Source organism: Bos indicus x Bos taurus, chromosome 3 (genome assembly GCF_003369695.1).
Source record: "Bos indicus x Bos taurus breed Angus x Brahman F1 hybrid chromosome 3, Bos_hybrid_MaternalHap_v2.0, whole genome shotgun sequence".
Lineage (NCBI taxonomy): Eukaryota > Metazoa > Chordata > Mammalia > Artiodactyla > Bovidae > Bos > Bos indicus x Bos taurus.
The window spans coordinates 63,532,457-63,555,136 of NC_040078.1; positions in this window are offsets into that span (position 1 = coordinate 63,532,457).

Sequence of the window (22,680 nt, forward strand, 5' to 3'; positions counted from 1 at the left end):
ATAAGTGAAGCTGGGACTGGTCAAGCAGGAATTGGAGAGACAATAAGACAACAGCAATGTCAAGTGGCCTGACTATATTGATACAAACAGGGTAAGATTTAAAGCACCTTTAGGAACTGTATTGTTCTAATGGGTGAGTAATCTAGGAGGAAAATTAAGAAGAAAAGTCAGCAAGTGAAAGAATAATAGCAGAATGCCAAATCCAACCACGAGACGGTAAATCCTTGGATGTGGGCTCATAGAAGGCACAAAAAATTTTTCATATTTATACATTTCTGTATCTCAAGCCTGCCCCCTGTGCATGTAAACAAGAGATACTCATGAATATAATACAATGATGAAATTATAAGCAGTGAATTAACTTAGGGTAATATCTCTGTAGTATTGTATTTTGACTTGTCATACTGGGTCCCTGTCTCCCAGCAGCTGCTTTCACTTTTACACTGATGTGTATCTGTATATGTTTGTGTGTAGAGTGAAATCTATCAACTATGATTGATTTCATAGTTCATTTTGGACTATGAAATAGTATCAACCTGCATCTTTTATGTCTCCTTCCTTGGCAGGTGGGTTCTTAACCACTAGCACCACCTAGGAAGCCCGTTTCCGGAAGTGCATGCTTTTCCAATTACTGTTAGATACCACATCTACTCTCTTTTTAATTTCCCTTCCATGTTGATCTCCTCTACCTAAAATTCATGTCTCATTTTGGGGACACTGAGGAGTTCCACTGAGGAAATGATTCTCATTTGTTGTGATATATTGTTCATGTGCAGAATAACAAAAATAGTGTATTTTCTATTCTCAGAGACCAAAATCATTTGTTAAAAGGGAGACATGGGAATGTGTCCAAAAATTGACAAGAACTATAATACCACTGATAGCAGCTACACTTTATTTATTTTATGCCAACTAGTGCACTAATTATTTATATCTATTATCTCTGTTTTTCATCACAACATTTGTAGAAGTTAGGACTGTGATTTCCAAATGGTGCATCAAGTGAAGTTGCTCAATTGTGTCTGGTTCTGCGATCCCATGGATTGTAGTCACCAGGCTCCTCCATCGATGGAGTTTTCCAGACAAGAGTACTGGAGTGGGTTGCCATTCCCTTCTCCAGGGGATCTTCCTGACCCAGGGATCAAACCCACGTCTCCCACATTGCAGGCAGACGCTTTACCATCTGAGCCACCAGGGAAGCCTGATGCATCAGGGTAAACTCACAAAGGTAATGGAGATAACATGAAGAAAATACAATGACATCAGTTGGTCATTTTACAAGCCAATATCTCAAAATAGTTCAGTTTTGACTTAGATTGCTGCAATGTCATCATGGGGCTTCCCCGGTGGCTCAGATGGTAAAGAATCTGCCTGCAGTGCAGAAGACCCAGGTTTGATCCTTGAGTCAGGAAGATCCCTGAAGAGGGAATGGCAACCCACTTCAGTATTCTTGTCTAAAGGGTTCCATGTACAGAGGAGCCCGGCGGTCTACACTCCACAGGATTGCAGAGAGTCAGACACAACTGAGCAACTAACACTCTCACACACACATCATATGGCTCACTGACATATCTTTGTGAAGTTAGAGTCTCAGTTGTTACTACAATAATAATAAAACACCACAGAAAATTCTACATGAAACAGGAACGGATGGTGGCCATATTCACTATCTTTGGAATCAAACTTTTGGTTCCAAAGTTTGAGAAGTTGTGCTATGCCCAATAGGTACTAAGTGGTTAGGATGTAAGTATGTATTAGGTTTGGGAACTTAACTAGTTAAGAAAAATGGAAAACGTTAGATGTTTCTTTTGGCCTAAGGGTGCTGTGAAATAAGTACTAAGACACAAAATGTGCCATGAATGAATTTTTGTGTTATTATGTCAGTTAGGAATGCTTTGGCTATAAGTAACTGGATCTGAATTATGGTCATTAACCAATAAGAGGGTTTTTTTATTTTGTTTTTTTTTTTTTTGGTTGCTTAACTTGAAGCCTGGGTGTAAGCAGTTCAGTGCTATTATAGCAGCTCAATAAAATAATAAATGACATCACTTTCTGTCATTCTATTATGCCCTGTTCCTTACCATGCATGCCATCTCATGATCTCATGGGTCAAAATATATTGGCATTTGCCCAGACATTGCATCCATGTTCAAGGGCAAGGATAAAGAGAAGGCCAGTGAAATTTGTCTTGAGGATAAGGGAAACAAAAGTTTTCCATGAGCTGTCAAGCAGATTTACATTTGTATCTTTTTGCCTGGAACTGTTTGCATAGCCACTCCTTGCTGCAAAAGAGATGGGGGAGGGGGGAAGGAGTGGTTAGCATTTCTAGCATCCTATGTGAAGACAGTGAGAGGATTAGAATATTGTTTACTTATTCAGCAATTGGAGAAGGCGATGGCACCCCACTCCAGTACTCTTGCCTGGAAAATCCCATGGATGGAGGAGCCTGGTAGGCTGCAGTCCATGGGGTCGCTACCAGTCTGACACGACTGAGCGACTTCACTTTCACTTTTCACTTTCATGCATTGGAGAAGGAAATGGCAACCCACTCCAGTGTTCTTGCCTGGAGAATCCCAGGGATGGAGGAGTCTGGTGGGCTGCCGTCCATGGGGTCACACAGAGTCGGACACGAGTGAAGTGACTTAGCAGCAGCAACTCAGCAATAGTGCCTGCCTTATTTAAATACTGTCACCCCCAGGGTTATAATATCTTCTTTGCTGCTGCTGCTCTTAAGTCACTTCAGTCACGTCCGACTCTGTGCGACCGCATAGATGGCAGCCCACCAGGCTCCCCCGTCCCTGGGATTCTCCAGGCAAGAACACTGGAGTGGGTTGTCATTTCCTTCTCCAATAATATCTTCTTTAGAAGGGGTCAATCTTACTAATTGGTTGAACTGGAGTTAAGTTCAAATTTTACTGTTTCTGAAGAGCTTGCCTGCATGTGTGTGTTTGTGACCCTATGGACTGTAGCTTTCCAAGTTTCTCTGTCCACGAGATTCTCCAGGCAAGAATAATGGAGTGGGCTTGCCATGGCTTTCTCCAGAATATCTTCCCAACCCAGGGATTGAACCTACATCTCTTATGTCTCCTTCACCGGCAGGTGGGTTCTTGACCACTAGCACCAACTGGGAAGCCCATTTCCGGAACTGCGTGCTTTTCCAATCACTGTTAGGTACCACATCTACTTTCTTTTTAATTTCCCTTCCATGTTGATCTTCCCTGCCTAAAATTCATGTCTCGTTTTGGGGACACTGAGGAGTTCCACAGAGGTGAAGAAAGAGCTACTTCAGGTAAGAGCACCAACTCTGAAAGCCAAGCAGAAGAATTTCAGTTTTCTAGAACAGAGAAGAGGAAGAGGTGTTTTCTGAAGTGAAAGATGGGGTAACAAAGTCAGCAGGCAAGAATAGTCAGGACAGCAACAGGCTGAGTTGGTCATAAATATGTGGACACTGTTATACCACTTATTCGACACTCTCCTGACATACCACTGTGCCTGGATTCCTCAAGTGCTTTGCAAAAACGTGAGATTAATATGATGAATTTTTGTTTCCTTTTCTCTGTCATTAGGCTACAAAACATTTCTTTAAATATCTTCTATGAATTAAAACCATAACGATAAAATATGTTTCAGTGCTTGAGGCTTTTTTTTTAAATAGATACCTCTAACCTGGTTGCTCACAGACAAAGATGATGTGGAAATGGAAAATGATTCTCTTAGGATCCTTCTCACAAGAATCTGAGGCATAGAATTCACAAGAAATGAGGGAGAAGTGAAAACAGTGGAGACCTGATAAAAACAAAAACATTTTTGTTACCAGCTTCTGAGCAATGTTTCATTCCAAATATACTGACATTAGACTCGCATCAAGTGTAGGATGTGGAATTGCACTTGTTCAAGTATTTCATTTGGCAGCAGCACAGAGGAGAACATAATTTGCCAAGAAATGCTTCACTCTGTCTCCCTTAGTAAATGGAGAATTCATTATCAATAAGAAGCTGTACAGGAAATCTATTCATTTGGTTCCTTTTAGGAATCTACCCTAATTTTCATTACATGTCCTTCTTGCTCCAGGTTTTAAATTCAGTCATGAAAATTTGATAAACTATAAAAATTGGAAAAACAAAGATGTTTTTGTATTATATCAATAATGTGAAGAGACCTGCATTTTTCCAGTGAAGAACTAAGGGTCTTGTGACTTGTGATTCTTTCTACTTTAAGAAAAAACATTCAGACCACATGTGATAATATAACAATATTGTAAGTTTCCTATGCAAAGGAGAAATCCATTATTGTTGACCCTTCTAAGTAATAGTTTTTATTAAATAATCCCTATGAATTTAGGTTGTACTGTGCAGTGATTGGTCAATTGATTTCACTAATAAAACTGGTAAAACAATACATTTACCTTATAAAAATATATTAATTAAAGACAATAATTTTTAAATGCAAAACATAGTGATTATACACAGTCATGCTGCTTTGGAAAAATGCAAATTTATTGCCTTCAAATTTATAATCACTGAAATTTACTTTCACAGAATCATATTGCTTAGCAGCACCTAGCAAGAGAGTTAATCCCACTTTTGTATACACAAAAGGCCAATATACACACCTTGACAAAGAATGGAGTATCTGTGAGTAAAGACATTTCTTCTAAGAGACACAGACCAACATTGCTTATACTCAGAATTAGCCACTTTGGTAACTGGCACCAGATGATACATGCTGCCTTCTATTTTAAGGGCTGAAAGCAAGAATTGAAATAAAGGCTACCCATTATATTAAATTATTTAAAGACTCATTACCTGTTTCAGAAAGCACATTTGGTATGAATGATTCTCCAAATTTACAATCTTTGCAATTCATTCATTTAATTTCTGTGTGTTTACTTTAAACCAAATAACATACAACTTGTTGAACAGACCATTTTGAGGAAGATTGACACAATCTCTGTCCTGAGCTTACAGTAGAGTAAAAGAAATGGAGTGTGAAAAATATTCCAAAAAAGTCACGCCTAGGGAAGTTGGATAACATAAAAAACAGACAGCGACATAATCTAGAGGGACTTTTGGGGTAAACAAAATCTTTTCAAATGAAAACAGAAGTTGGAGTCAGGAGTTAGCAAACTGAAGTGTGGGGTGGTGTGTGTGTGTGTGTGTGTGTGTGTGTGTAAGGTAGGAGAATATGGGTAGAAGTGAGGAGAAAAGAAAGTGTATGCCAAGTCATGAACATGCTGATTGACATGCTGACCGAGAGGACATTATTTGTCTTTTGAAATAATTCAATTTAGAACTGGATATGACCGACAGTCACATGATAACTAGAAATATATTCTGATGAATTAGATATAAAAGGGAAGAAGAAGCCAGTATTAAACCTTAGTTTTTTACTCAATTAATTCAGCCGGGCTCATCAGTGATACAGAAGACACAGGAAGGGAAGCTGAAGATTGGATGAGATGGATGGCTGAATTTTAGAAGCCTAGAAGATATACAAGTAGAAGGACATTTGTCATAGGTTATGTATTTCTGGAGCTCAGAGAGATGTTTGGGCTGGACTGAACTCTGGGAGTTGTCAATGTATAGACCAGCTAGTATGTGATGATCTCATATTACAGATGGGATATTTCAGGGAGGGTGTGTAGATTAACAAAATATACAGGCCAATCTCGATAAGCGTGAACATTTAAAAGATCTAATAAGAAACTGATGAAAGTGAAAGAGGAGACTGAAAAAGTTGGCTTAAAGCTCAACATTCAGAAAACGAAGATCATGGCATCTGGTCCCATCACTTCATGGCAAATAGATGGGGAAACAATGAAAACAGTGTCAGACTTTATTTTTCTGGGCTCCAAAATCACTCCAGATGGTGATTGCAGCCATGAAATTAAAAGACACTTTATCCTTGGAAGGAAAGTTATGACCAACCTAGACAGCATATTGAAAGCAGAGACATTACTTTGCCAACAAAGGTCCATCTAGTCAAGGTTATGGTTTTTCCAGTGGTCATGTATGGATGTGAGAGTTGGACAATAAAGAAAGCCAAGCGCCAAAGAATTGATGCTTTTGAACTGTGGTTTTGGAGAAGACTCTTGAGACTTCTCCTTGACTCCTTGGACTGCAAGGAGATCCAACCAGTCCATCCTAAAGGAGATTAGTCCTTGGTGTTCATTGGTAGGACTGATTTTGAAGCTGAAACTCCAATACTTTGGCCACTTGATGAGAAGAGCTGACTCACTGGAAAAGACCCTAATTCTGGGAAAGATTGAGGGCAGGAGGAGAAGGGGATGACAGAGGATGAGATGGTTGGATGGCATCACTGACTCAATGGACATGGGTTTGGGTGGACTCCGGGAGTTGGTGATGGACAGGGAGGCCTGGCCTGCTGTGGTTCATGGGGTCACAAAGAGTCGGACATGACTGAGCAACTGAACTGAACTGAACATAGTAAGAAACTGAAGCATAGTAAGGAGACCAAGTTGCAGCGGTTAAAGAGATCATTTTTTAAGTGTCATGAAATATAGTAGATAAACTTGTTTTGCAAAGGCCAGATAGTAAATATTTTAGGCTTTGTGAGCCATCTACTCTCTGTCCCAACTCAGTTCTGTCATAGACTCTGAGCGGTCATGGACAATACATAAACAAAAGATTATTGCTCTGTTCCAATCAACCTTGTTTATGAAAACAGGTGATGGGCTAAGTTTGGCTTGTGGGCCATAGTTTGCCCACATAAGAACATGACATCTGGTCCCATCACTTCATGGCAAATAGATGGGGAAAGAATGGAAACAGTGAAAGACTTTATTTGGGGCGGGGGTGGGGGCGGGGCTTGAAAATCACTGCAGATGGTGACTGCAGCCATGAAATGAAAAGACACTTGCTCCTTGGAAGAAAGCTGTGCCCAACCTAGACAGCATATTAAAAAGTAGAGACATTACTTTGCAAACAAAGATCTGTCTAGTCAAAGCTAGTCAAAGTTTTTCCAGTAGTCATGTATGGAGGTAAGAATTGGACTATAAAGAAAGCTGAGTGCCAAAGAATTGATTCTTTTGAACTGTGGAGTTGGAGAAGATTCTTGAATGCCTTGGACTGTAAGGAGATCCAACCAGACCATCCTAAAGGAAATCAGTCCTGAATATTCAAAGGACTGATGCTGAAACTGAAACTCCACTACTTTGGCCACCTGATCTAAAGGACTGACTCATTGGAAAAGACCCGGATGCTGGAAAAGATTGAAGGCAGGTAGAGAAGGGGACAACAGAGGATGAGATGGTTGGATGGCATCACCGACTCGATGGACAAGAGTTTGAGCAGGCTCCAGGAGTTGGTGATGAACAGGGAAGTCTGGTGTGCTGAAATCCATGGGGTCGCAAAGGGTCAGACACAAATGAGTGACTGAACTGAACTGAGAATAAAATATCAGGCAAAGAGAAGACGTTATTTGAATAAGGAGGGAGTAGTCTATGTTGTCAAATGGTGCTGAGATATGAAGCAGGATGAGGACCTAGTTGTTGTTTAGTCACTCTGTCATGTCTGACTCTTTTATGACCCCATGGACTGTAGCCTGTCAAACTCATCTGTCCATGGAATTTTCCAGGCAAGAATACTGGAGTGGGTTGCAATTTTCTATTCCAGAGGATCTTCATGGCCCAGGAATAGAACCCACCTCTCCTGCACTGAAGCAGATTCTTTTCCATGGAGCCACAGGGGAAGCCTCTAGATGCAGGTTCAATCCCTGGGTCAAGAAGATCCAGTGGAGAAGGAAATGGCAATCTACTCCAGTTTTCTTGCCTGGAAAATTCCATGCACAGAGGAGCCTGGTGGGGCTACAGTCCATGGGGTCACAAAGAGTCGGACATAACTGAGCAACTAAGCACACAGCCTGGGTTCTTAGTCAGTCAGTACTGTCTGACTCTTTTGTGACCCCATGGACTGTAGCCCACCAGGCTCCTCTGTCCTGGGGAATTCTACAGGCAAGAATACTAGAGTGTGTTGCCATGCCCTCCTCCAGGGGATTTTTCCAATCTGAGGATTCAACCCAGGTCTTCCACATTGCAGGCAGATTCTTTACCATCTGAGCCACCAGGAAAGCTCAAGGACCCAGGGGTGTCTATAAAATGCAGCATATATCTGTCAGTGGTGGTTTGGGTAAGAGCATATTTTGTATGGAGTGTTGGAGATATTGAAGTGTGTAGGGGAGAATGGGTATGAGGAAGGGAAGGCAGGGTGTGGATGAAAACTATGTGAAGACACTTACAAGACAGAAGTAGAATTGTAACTGGGGGAACTTGAGGTAGAACTTGTTTTCTCCTTTGTTTTTAAGGTGAATGAGTGGTCAGTATATTTAAATGTAAAAGAATAGAAGTCAGTAAAATTGGAAAGGGGATTCATTTTCCTGAGAAGGCAGGAAGGGTGGGTATCTAGAGAGATTATCTTTTAGCTCAAGTGAGGACACATCCTCATTTTTTATAGGAGGGATGGAAGACAGGAAAGTTCGCAGTTTGGTGATGAGATGTAGAGAGAGTTCCCTAGTACTGATACACGTGGAATACATATTTATTCATCTCTCCAAATGAGAGGTAAGGACATGGGCCCAAATATTTGAGAAGAGTAGAGAAGATTTAAATTGAAACAAGAAAATGTGAAAGGAGGGCCCACAAGGGTCTGGAGATGAATTAGAAGGGCACTAACAAGCTGATTTTATGATTCCCCACCTCCACATCCCCTAGTGTATGTGTGTGTGTGGGCTCAGTTGTGTCTGACTCTTTGCAGCCCCAGAGAAGGTACCTGCCTGACTTCTCTGTCTGGAATTCTGCAGGCAAAAATCCCGGAGTGGGTTGCCATTCCCTACTCTAGAGGATTTTCCGGACCAGTGATGGAATCCACGTCTCTTGCATCTTCTGCATTGGCAGGTGGATTCTTTACTGTTAGAACCACCTGGGAAGCCCAATGCAGGTATGGATATAATGGACAGTTGAATTGAAATAGGGAGTATGTTTTCCAAGCAGATGTGATGAAAAGTCCTGAGATGAGATGGAATGAATGAAAGACACAGTAAAGGAATTTAAAAATTGTTAAAAAGGGGAAAAGGAATCTAGATAGGGAAGAAGAAACAATTAGTTTAGATACAACATATGGACATGTGTATTAGGTTATCATGGGGAAGAGTATCTCATCTCTAAGGATTCAAAATAAATAATATACAATAGTTAAAACCAGTAGCTTCTTTTGTAAATCTTTATCCAGAATGCTGATGCTATCTTCAATGGTTTTCCAAGCCATTGTACTGTACTTCATTACAGTACAGTATGGTGGTATGCGTAATAGTTCATCAATATGTCATGAATGATAAGAATGTACCCTTGTTGGAATTTCTGCACTTTTATTGGAGCCTCAGGAGCCATGATAAGGAAAGCAACAAAGGGAAATCAACATAAAAAGTTACAGAAGAAATAGGTAGAAAATACTCAGAAGTAGTTGTCGCTACCTGTTGAATGCTACAAGCAATTGTTTATTTCTTTTTTTGAAAGAGATAATATACCAGCAATATATTATGAAGGAGACATATATTATAAATACATTTTAGGTGTAATCTGAGGGACTTTGATCACTACTATACAAAATTTATGAAAAATCAATCTGAAATTTCAGAAAATTAAGTAATTGAGGTAAAAACACAGCAGATATAAATGTAGATATATCTAAGCCTATTTTTAAAGAAATTAATGTTAAAGCATTTGCATATCTTTCTTAATAATGTCTACTTAAATTGTTCCCTTCCTTTATGTCAGTAATTGAGTCTTTTTTCTCATTTTAATTCACAGTATTACATTGCCTTCTTGACTGTTTTAATGCCTCATCTTGTAATTATTTGATTCCCAAGCACTGAATGAGTATTAGCAGAAGGTTGAGAATGTCACTTCAAAGTGTTTAAAAGTCATTAACATTTGTGGCATTTCAGATTAAGAAAAAATTTACACCAAATTAACTCTCCTTCTCAAATCACACAAACAGGGAATTAACAAATTATATTCAATATGTATATTAATGTATATATTTATTTCAAGTTTTAAGAATGTTTTTCCTTTGATCAGGAGATAATTATGCTTTTATTGAGTCCTCAGTTCACCTTAGCTCACACTTTTTTTTCTTCTCTTTTCACTCCTTTTAACAGTTTAAGTTACAATTTAATTCTAAGTCTCAGTGAAATAAGTTAATGGAAATTATTTGAGAACAGATAACCAAATCATTTTAAAAATAGTTAATATGAACCCAGAACATTAAAATATGCAACATGAGTTTCTAGAGAGAATATCATTTCCACCATGCATTTGATTTTTGAAAGAGTATAAAGGGGAGCTTTAACAGTCCTGGTCATTTCCATGTAGATGATTGATATGGTGACTTAGTACAGGACACAAGAAAGACAATTTACTGGCTGACAAAATGTCAAGTTGTATATTTACATTTCCTCTATATGAAAAGCAGCCCCATAGCACTTAGGGTTTTAGTTTCTAGTTTATTAACCTGTTATATTTCACACGAGAATATTTTTAGTTACTGATTATTTGTGACAACATGCAGTCTTCTTTTACGAACAGTTTAATTGCTTTTAACACAACATTATCAACTAGATGTTGTTTAAAATACAAGCTTGGGTATTAATTTGGGATATGGTCTTTTTTTTATTATTATTATTTATTTAAAGGATGATTGCAGTTTCATGTTAACAGTTTAATTCTTTCCAACATACCCTAAAAGCATACTTATTTTGAATGAGTATATGAGAAAGACATTAATGTTGAAAGTAATAATTAAGCTGCCTTTAGTCTATCTACAGGCTCAGCCTCATTATAAATAAAGACAAACAAGTGCAGCATAAAGAACATTTATTCCTTTTTAATGGACTTTTACGTTAGTTTCTTAAATTGTTGAAGAATGTAATAAAATTAAATTAAATTAAAAGAAATGTCAAGAAGAAAACAAATTTAAAAATTAACAAAGCCCACAATAAATTTACAATTACATGTCCATTAAAGGTTTAAAGGGGGTTAATCTTGGCAAAAAAAAAAAAAAATCAACACTATTGGAACTTTAGCGGGAACAATTATTATCATTGCAAATTACTTAAACTATTAAGCTGAGAATAATTCAGAAATATCATTAGCATTAAATTACTGAAAAAACTTGTTTCCTTTCCCCCTTTGTTTAATTTAAACTTAATGTCTGCTTATTCTCACACAAGCAGAAAATGCTGATAAATAATTCCAGAGCATGCCTAAACATCTCCCTTCACAACGAGCTTCTAATTTGATCTCTGGAGACCTTTCTCAGTAGCTGAATAAAATATTTTCATTTATTCTAGGAGAGACTCCACCACCATACGTTTCTAATCTTGAGCTGCTTGGTAATACCTCTAGATGAGGTCCTCAGCAAATCATTAAAGTTGTTCTATAACGACATTACAAAACACAGGAGACTTGCCTTTAGTGAAACAAAGAAGTTTTTCAAACAGGGGAGGAAAAAAAAAAAAAAAACTTTAGTAAGCCAATTTAAGTTTCCAGGTCAAGTTGGAGAGATTATTTAACATTTTTAACTTTCTGGCAGTCACAGTACAAGGAGACTTGAAATTCACAGGGTTCAAATGTTTCATCATTGCCATACTCTCAAAACGCAGAGTCCTGGCCTGTGAGATCATTTTGCTGATAGAAGTTAGCATCCCACCATTGCACAGGCCCTCAAAATGTGCACAGATCTCAGCTCTAGAAATATAAACCACTGAATTAAATATCTATTTGTCTTTAATACAAATAAGTGCTTTGATGATCAGATAATGAAAATTACACAAACTATCTTGATCCATCAAGATGCAGTTTGGTGAAATGAAAACAATTCATGATAAGCACTGATAATTTACGCCACATAAAACACATTTCCAATTATTAAGAAATGTTAGAATGAAGCATCTTTTTAACATATCAAGGGATCACATTTCACACAGGATGGAAATGAACTCTGACTGTCAGGGCAGGATCAGAGGCTGGGGAAGTTAACCAATTTCAATTCCAGGAGTTGAGAAGGAAGAATGATTTGTGTCCATTGACAGCTCATCAGTCTTCTTGTTGTTTTGGATTATTGTGTTTTTATACTAAAAAAAAATCTTAATCTGTAAAAAGTTTGTTGAACCCATTGTTCAGTGTCAAAGTTTTCTTATACAGAGGTAAGTATGAATAAACAAGAGTATACAGAGAGAAACAGAGAAGGTATTCTTTATAAATCTTGAACTTTTTCACCCAAACTACTGGGATATGAATTTTTCTTTAAAACAGCTCACACAATGGCAAAAAAAAAAAAAATGTTTTAGTTAATCTTATTATTTTCCTTTCATGTTCACATGATTTCCTCTGCTGCCAGAGTGTGCTGTGCTCTCGAATTGCAGAGTTAATTACATGGCTTTTTTCTTTACGAACTCTCTCATCATTTTAACCGTCAGCTTTTTTAGCTTTTTTTCTCAGTCTTGTTGCCTAACGACTTCCTTTCTCTCCTTCTTCACATGGAATAGAATTTTCAGAGGCTCTTAATGTGTATTAGGGACAATCAGGAGCACAGAGAAGAGACCTATCCCATGTCTAGCTCCTGTCATCACTGTAGTACATCCTTTCAAAGCCAAGAGAAGTGAACACTGCTCTATTCTCATATATGAACTCAGCTAACATGGTAATGCAGCATTTAAAGCTATTGTTAAAATCAAAGTGAGAGTTGCATTTACTGAGTAATTCCAAGCAACATATATGTAGACCAAAAAAATGATTCATGTCTAAGTAGAAAAGAGGAATTGGCACATTACCTTTGTAGTAAAAGCAGTGAAAGTGTTAGTCGCTCAGTCATGTCTGACTCTTTGTGACCCCATACACTGTAGGCCACCAGACTTCTCAGTCCATGGAATTCTCCAGGCAAGGATACTGGAGTGGGTTGCCATGCCTTTCTCCAGGGGATCTTCCCGATCCTGGGATCAAACCCAGGTGTCCTGCATTGCAGGCAGATTCTTTACCTTCTGAGCCACCAGGGAAGTACCTTTAATAAAGATTAATTAATTATATATTTTCCTTTGTTATACATGTGTATATTCTGCATGTTCTACATGAATAACCACATGTACTCTCTCTGTGTATATATATATCTATAGTGTGTATATATATAATATGCTAATGAATACCAATGGTATGGTTAATATTTGGAAAATATCTTTTAATACAAAAGGACAATGATTCCACAGCCCTTTAGGACCCATAAAAGATGCAAATATTATGCTGGTTAATGTTTGAATTACAAAGTATTAGCTTCTTTATGATTATTTTCTGGAAGTTCAATTCCAAACCAGAAAATGCTCATGGTTTCATTCACATTATATATAACCTTTCTTTCCCCTATTGGTATAGGTGTTTTCATGTATTTTGATTCAAAAAAGTCCATCAAGAATCATTCGTAGGAACAGACATTAATGAAAAGAGTGTCTGTGTGTATGGAGGTGATGGGAGGTGTGGGCTAGTTTTGTAGGTCTGATGTATAACTCAAACACATTGGGGGCTCAAGATTAAGGTGTTGGTGTAGATTAGGGGTTTAGAGGTGTTGGCTCAAGAGTCGGTGTTGGCTCAGGAATCAGTGTTGCCTGAGGTTAGGTGCAAATCTACCAACTAATATAGTATTAAACTGTGGAAAATTCTGAAAGAGATGGGAATACCAGACCACCTGACCTGCTTCCTGAGAAATCTGTGTGCAGGTCAGGAAGCAACAATTAGAATTGGACATGGAACAACAGACTAGTTCCAGATCAGGAAAGGAGTATGTCAAGGCTATATATTGTCACCCTGCTTATTTAACTTATATGCAGAGTACGTCATGAGAAACGCTGGGCTGGATGAAGCACAAGCTGGAATCAAGATTGCTGGGAGAAATATCAGTAACCTCAGATATGCAGGTGACACCACCCTTATGGCAGAAAGTGAAGAACTAAAGAGCCTCTTGATGAAAATGAAAGAGGAGAGTAAAAAAGTTGGCTTAAAGCTCAACATTCAGAAAACTAAGATCATGGCATCCAGTCCCATCACTTTATGGCAAAAAGATGGGGAAACAGTGGAAACAGTGGCTGATTTTATGTTTTGGGGCTCCAAAATCACTGCAGATGGTGATTGCAGCCATGAAATTAAAAGATGCTTGCTCCTTGGAAGGAAAGTTATGACCAACCTACATAGCATATTGAAAACCAGAGACATTACTTTGCCAACAAAGGTCCATCTAGTTAAGGCTATGGTTTTTCCAGTAGTCACATATGGATGTGAGAGTTGGACAATAAAGAAAGCTGAGCACTGAAGAATCGATGCTTTTGCACTGTGGTGTTGGGGAAGACTTTTGAGAGTTCCTTGGATGGCAAAGAGTCCAACCAGTCCATCCTAAAGGAGATCAGTCCTGAGTGTTCATTGGAAGGGCTGATGTTGAAGCTGAAACCCCAATACTTTAGCCACCCATTGCGAAGAACTGATTCATTTGAAAAGACCATGATTCTGGGAGGGATTGGGGGCAGGAGGAGAAGGGGACAACAGAGGATGAGATGGTTGGATGGCATCACCGACTCAATGGACATGAGTTTGGGTAAACTCCAGGAGTTGTTATCTTCCCTGGTGGTTCAGATGGTAAAGCGTCTGCCTACAATGCGGGAGACCCAGGTTCGATCCCTGGGTTGGGAAGATACTCTGGAGAAGGAAATGGCAACCCACTCTGGTACTCTTGCCTGGAAAATCCCATGGTGGAGGAGCATTGTAGGCTACAGTCCACGGGGTAACAAAGAATCAGACATGACTGAGTGACTTTACTTTCACCAGGAGTTGTTGATGGACAGGGAGGCCTGGTGTGCTGCAGTCCATGGGGTTGTAAAGAATCAGACATGCCTGAGCGACTGAATTGAACTGGTAGTACTCACTGTGTGACCTTAGGAAAATTAATCTCCCTTTATCTAAATTCCCTTAATTGGAAAATAGTGAGAGTTATACCTACTGTAGTTTGTTATGTGAACTAATTGAGGAAAAACACAAAAATACTTTCAAACTACTTAAAATACTGTAAAGATGCAATCTTAACATTATTACAGTATTATTATGATGATGATGTCATGAATATCAAGGTACAACATAATGGAGTCTATTTGTGTATAATTTAAAAACAGAGTGCCACAAAATATTTTGTCATTTATCTACCAAATTGTTCCAATCATATATCATCTAAATCAATGTCTTCATACTTCTTTGATAGATTTTGTATATACACACCTTTGAAACTAAAATATAAAAATATGATCTCTCTGGGAGTTTTTCTGCAGTCCTTGATAACTATTCTGAATAGTTATATAAATGACTATTAATGTCCCATAAGAAATCAGCAATACCATGTAAATACAACTAAAATGCAAACTTCAGCCACCTTCATTATCGCACTTACTAGATAAATCAACACTATCCACTAACTCTGTATGTTATACAAACTAACTCATACTCATAGACGCTGTGATGGGCTCAATTCTAAAATGACCTCCAGATTGTGATCCCTTGGTATACATGTCTTGTATAGTCCCATCCCCTTCTCTATGCATAGTACGGTGACTATGATGGATTTCATCCCAGTGACTATGTTTTGATATTTGATAAAAGCAAAGTAATTTTGCAAATGTTATAGAGATCTCAAACCACTGACTTTTAGTTAATCACAATGGAAATTATCTTGGGTGGGCCTTACCTAATCAGGTGAAACCTTAAGTGGAGCTGGACCTTCCTGAAGCTGGGTTCAAGGCATGAGAGAGTCTCCTTCTGGCTTTGAAGAAGCAGAAAGCCATGCTTTGAACTACATGTAAGTGACAAAGTGTGGTGTGTGGCCTCTAGGTATTGAGAGCAATGTGTTGCTGACAGCTAACAGAAAATAGTGAGTTCACTCATACAGCCACAAGAAAACAAGCTCTGTCTAAGTCAGTGAACTTGGAATCAGAGGTCTCTCTTGTAGAGACTTCAAATGAGAATGTTGCTGGCCAATGTCTTGATTTCAGCTGTGTGAGACCCTGAGCAGAGGACCCAGTTGACCTGTCCCAGATTCCTGACCCAAGAGATAATATGTATATGGTGTTTTATCTGCTAAATTCATGGTGACTTGTTACACAGTGACAGAAAACTATTACAGCTACCAAACACTAATGACTACATTAAATGATAGTATCAATAAATTCATACTAACATGATCTTGCCAATTGAACTGTACAAGTGAGAAGGGTCAGTTACAATTGCTTCTAAAACCTTTCATCCTTTTCATATTTTGTGTACAAATCAATGAAATATTAGATTGCAAATTAGAGAAAAGTTGTTTCTATTAAAAGCATATAGATAATTTGGGACAAAACCTTGCTTTGGGGACAAAAGACTTTAAGTAAGTACTTTGAGGTAAAATTTAGTTTAAAAGAAAATACTTCCTGTCAATGAGTTTTAGGTGAGTCAGCTGTAAAAATTAGAATGGGAGAAAATACCCGCAATCTAAAAGACACCTATAATGAGATTGATTTTCATATACCTTTAAGTCCTCTTTGCATTTAAAGAGGTAGAAGATAAATATAGATATTGATATCTAGATATATAAACATATAAAAGATACATTTTTTTATTTATCCCCATTTTAATCAATTTTATTTGATTAGCTGTATAAGAGATTTTAGATATTTATAGATATAAAATTAAGACAGTTGTTTTGTGTTTGAAACTGCAGTTTTAGGATCAAGATATACTCAGCCTTTATAACTTTTAATCAGTATAGCCAAATGAGTGTGTGTGTGTGTGTGCATGCGCGTGCGCCCAGTCGTGTCTGACTCTTTGTGACCCCCTGGACTGAAGCCCACCAGACTCCTCTATCCGTGCGATTTTCCAGACAAGAATACTGGAATGGGTTGCCATTTCACTCTCCAAGGCATCTTCCAGACCCAGAGATCAAGCCCAGGTCTCGCATCTCCTGCACTGGCAGGTGGATTCTTTCCCACCGCACACCCGGGGCGGCCCTCAGTATAGCCATACTGGTAGTAAATCATGTAGAACTTATTTCTAATAATAAACTAAGAATTTTTTAAAGTGGCATGTTGTTTCACATATTGGAATAGGTCATTCATAAAACAACAATACTTTTTTAAAAATTTAGTTATACTGTATTTTGTAGGAAAGAAAGTTGTTGCTTGTATATAACCCAAACGTGTCTAATTTCAACAGTCATGTTCAGTATGTACAAGCAAAATAAATATTTCTCTATTTCTATCATTTATCCATCTGTCTGGGCATCTATTTAAAACGGTACATATGATAACTACACTCAAAAGAAAAGTTTGAACAATTCAATCCTGCATAAAGTGACACAAATACATATGCATACAATTCCCTCATTATATTCAGATTCACTTATCTATTCTGAATTTGAGAATTTCTTTAAATCATGGCTACATCTTTAAATAGAAGGGCAAAAGAAAATTATAAGATAATAGTTCAGTACTAATTCTTAGAACTTTATTGAGTACTTATAGTAAGGGAAGCCTTTTCACACAATGGTTCTCAAAGTATGGTCTGTAAATCAGCAGTGCCTGATAACCTGCTGCTGCTGCTGCTCCTAAGTTGCTTCAGTCATGTCCTACTCTGTGCTACCCTATAGACAGCAGCCCACCAGGCTCCCCTGTCCCTGGGATTCTCCAGGCAAGAACACTGGAGTGGGTTGCCATTTCCTTCTCCAATGCATGAAAGTGAAAAGTGAAAGTGAAGTCACTCAGTCATGTCCGACTCCTAGCGAAACCCATGGACTGCAGCCTACCAGCCTCCTCCATCCATGGGATTTTTCTGGCAAGAGTACTGGAGTGGGTTGCCATTGCCTTCTCCGGATAGCCTGGTAACTTACTAAAAATGCAAAAGTTGGGGTCCCTACTTTATACCTAATGAATCAGAAACTGAGGGTGAGACCTTGATATCAGCCCCATAACAAGCTGTTCAAATGATTCTGAGGCACCCTGAAGCTTGAGAACAACTGCACTGATAATTCACAAAATTACTCTATAGGATCCTTATTATTATTGGAGTGAAGTGAAAGTAAGTCGCTCAGTCATGTCCGACTCTTTGCGACCCCATGGACTATACAATCCATGGAATTCTCCAGGCCAGAATACTGGAGTGGGTAGCCTTTCCCTTCTCCAGTGGATCTTCCCAACCCAAGGATCAAACCCAGGTCTCCCACATTGCAGGTGGATTCTTTACCAGCTGAGCTAATAGATGGGGACCTCTATTAAAGTAGTGATATGTAGGTGTAACTCTCAGGGTCCAATTAGGGAAATAGGAATCTCTCAGTGTATTTCAGAAAGAGATTTAATAAAGGAAGTTGATTCTGTAAATAATGGGAGAAGAAGCTACCTCCAACTCTAGAGGGATGCAAAGAGACAGTACCTTTGTCTGGATCTGGGGATGCTTTGCAGAAGGATCCACAGTAGGTCCACTCTATGGGTGCCCAGTGAGTGATTATCTTTCCAAGTAGGACCCTGAAGCATAAAACTTGCCAGAGACAGCACAGAAGGCAGAGAAATATCCAGCTCTTTCATCTCAGTTTGTCCTTTGGTGGTGGTTTAGTTGCTCAGTTGTGTCCTACTCTTTGCCATCCCATGCACTGTAAACTGCTAGGCTCCTCTGTCTCTGTGATTTCCCAGGCAAGAATACTGGACTGAGTTGCATTTCCTTCTCCAGGGGATTTTCCTGACCCAGGGATTGAACCCAGGTCTCCTGCATTGCCAGTGGATTCTTTACCAACTGAGCCAACACATTGGCTCAATCTGTCCTCTAGTCTTCCAGAGTTCCTCCCACAGACTGCACTTGCCCAGAAAAGAGAAAGCCAAGGAGCCTGGGAAATGTAGTTTCCTGTTGTAGAAAAGCAGAATAAGAGCAGAGCAGGAAATGGAACTGAGGGCCAATAGGCAAATGGCTCACACAAATGGTTATTTAATTCAGTTTTCCAAAGTGAGTTAGTAGATGACCGAGCTGGAACCTGATGCAGGGAGCTTACTCACCAGATTCTGGCTCTCTACCACTCTGCAGTGAAAACAGAAACTATAATACTACCAATTCAGCAATAACTGAAAATATTCCAGAAGAATTAGTGAAAAGAACATATTACACAGTTCAAATATTGAGATCCGGCTGGCATCTAGAAATACATAATTAATGGTTTTTACTAGTTAAATCCTGAATGTTAGATTTTCTTTATGTTTGGTCCAGTCATCTTCCTTTGTTTGCGAAGAAGCAAGTAAGATTGCCTGTGGTGGCTGTAATATAAACAGGGAACGATCTGCTCCTGTGCCAGTGGATGGTACGTGATGATAATTAGGGCATAGTCACCAAGATCTATATTTCTTCCACTTTGATTGATGTGATGTCTATAGAAATATTTGTGGGTGTTAATTCAGATGAATGTGCACTGTGCTGTTAGCACACCTTTTAATTGTTAAGCTAATTGGCCTTTCTCTTCCTGAATTACTTTGTAAGTGTAATTATCTGAGACCGTGTTGGAACACTTTGGTTCTGCAAGAGAATTGTTTTCGTGTACCACTTAAAATAAACCTAGCTTGTTGAGCTGTTGTTTTACCCATCCCTCTTGCTCTCTTTCAATTTAGAGAGAACTCTCAGAGGTAAACCACAGGAAGACTCACACATGAAAATTCCCTGAGGTCAAAGCTAGTAGCTGTGCCAACTTGGAGACTCCAGGCATATGACAGCTCTCTGGGAGTTAGTTTTCACATTGCTTGCCAAATGGGAATTTGAGATAAGCAAGGCGAACATTGGGCTTCTTGCTACTTTATGTGTGAAGGTGAAAAATGAAGACGTTTCTAATTAGCAAAAAAAATGGTTTGTAACAACAGTTCGAATTCCAAATCCTGTGCTTGGTAAAGCATACATATGGAAGTATAGTTAGGCTTAGTTGCCAACATTTACAATCCATTTCCTTTCGCAATATTGGAATCCATATGGGTATTAGGGAGATCCAATTATTGTCAAAATGCCTTCCATATTTATAGGACAAGATAGTTAAGCTCGGGCACCATTTTAAGACACGCTCAGGTTTAGTTTCAAAGTCCATAATCCATTTAGTTAAGGCAGAATATTAATAGGTGACTGCCTTAGGGTGATTTTTTTCTCTCTTAAAATATGATAAAATTTACATGTTAAAAGCATCCTCAAGTTACAAGGATAAAAATTTTAGGTGCTCAAGGGGAAGCAAATTTTAACATCTTAAAGTGTTGATAATACTTTGACCGAAAGGAAAGACACAGTCCAGAGAAATTAGAGATTTGCTTTTATGTCTGTCACAATAAACACAATACATGGATTTATTTAAGTAAGCATGTAGAAATAGTAATTAAATTTATGAATGTCCTTAGACGTAAAGGTTTAAACTGTGAATCTAAATTCTAAAAGTTATTATAATTTTATGCATATAAAGTATAGGGTAAGCAGTAGTAACATTTTGAAAAATGCAGTATAAACACATCATAATTTTTTAGGGTTTTTTGGTAATATATGTATATTTTTTAAATTTGTACTGTTTTATCACCCACTATAATTTTAATATAGAATATTATTTTCAAAAAGGCAAGATACTTCACAGTATGTGGGTATTACTGCATGTTTCTGCATGTATATTCTTAAACACAGCAAATGAATATAGCTGTATTTATTTATCTCGGCATTTTAAAAATTTCAATCAGTAAGAATTTACTACAGCCTCTGTAATTTAGATAAGCAAAAAATATATATTTAGTGGTTTGTACATGTTTTAGAATTAAATTAAAATTTTGTAAGTTTCAAATGTTATATTTGCAGAGATTTGTGCTTTCTAATACTACTCAATTGCCAATAACTGAGTACAAAGTAAAATATTATTAAATAATTATAACTTTAGGATTTTATTTGTTAAAATCTCATTTACTGCTTTTGGTATACTGCAATGAACATTAGCTATATTATCCTCATCTATGAAGTTAAATTTAGGATAGAATGTATAAAGACAACTTTGCTAACTATTACATTTTTATAATTGCTTCTTCCAGCCCTTTGGGAATCATATTCTTCTGAGCCATTTCAGAGTTTTGTGAATTCATTGCCATATTTGACGTATATATTGAATTGCTGAATGGTAAGTTTACAACTGGTAATTAAGGGGGAAAATTGTGTGCCTATATAACAGGTAGGTTTCCCTGGGAATCATATTCTGAGTTAAATATTAATGTGCAGGAGGTTTTTTAGGATATGTTCTTGGAATCCCCAGATATGGAAGGTAAACTAAGGATGTAGGATTAGGCAGTGAGGAAGCTGAGCTGCAGTGTGACTCAAAAAAGACTGCAGCTGACCCCATGATAAGTTAAGGTAGTTGTGTAAGGGAACTGAGCCTTTGTCTCCTCATATTGATTAATCACTGAATATAGGCTGCCTAGGAAAGAGGGCATGATCTTCTGTAGGCAAGTCTCTTTAGACAGGGCAATAAAAAAATGCCCACAGTTTTGGGCTGTCTGCTCAAAGCACTATATACATTTGGCAAAATACATTCATCAGTCTTGAAGAGGATTCTGCCTGATGTATCATGTTGTCCAACACAACCTTCTGTAAAATTTATGTAGAGAAATTAAGGAAAAAATCCCATTTACCATCACATCAAAAAGAATAAAAGATATAGGATTAATGTGCCTAAGGAGGAAAAAGGCTTGTACTCCAAAAACTATGAAAAGGCTTGTACTCCAAAAACTATGGTGAAAGAAATTTAAGAAAAGACAAACAAATGGAAAGATTTACCATATTCTTGGATTGAAAGAATGAATATTGTTTAAAATGTCTGTACTATGCAATCTACAGATTCAATGTAATCCCTCTCAAATTACCAATAGCATTTTTTCACAGAACTAGATCTTTTTTTTAATTTGCATGGAAAACATAAAAGACAATGAATAGCCAAATAATCTTGTGAAAGAAGAACAAAGTTGGAAGACTCACACACTCTGACTTAAGACTATAATATAAAGCTACAGTAATCAAAACAGTATGGCACTGACACAAAAACAGACATATAGATCAATGGAATAGAACAGAAATTCCAGAAATAAACTCGTGTACTTTTAGTCAATTAATCTAAGACAAATGAGACAAGAAGACAAAATAGAGAAAAGAAAGTTATCTCAACAAATAGTTTTTAGAAAAATGTAAAAGAATGTACATGTAAAAGAATGAAATTAGAATATGTGTTTTTGCCATATAAGAAATAAACTCAAAATGGATTAAAGACATAAATGTAAGTCTGGATATTATAAAATGCCTAGAGGAAACCATAGCAGCAGTATTTTTTTTAATTTATCCACTAGAGTAATGGAAATAAAAACAAAAATAAATAAATGGGGCATCAGATCAGATCAGATCAGTCACTCAGTCATGTCTGACTCTTTGCAACCCCATGAATAGCAGCATGCCAGGCCTCCCTGTCCATCACCAACTCCCGGAGTTCACTCAGACTCACGTCCATTGAGTTAGTGATGCCATCCAGCCATGTCATCCTCTGTCGTCCCCTTCTCCTCCTGCCCCCAATCCCTCCC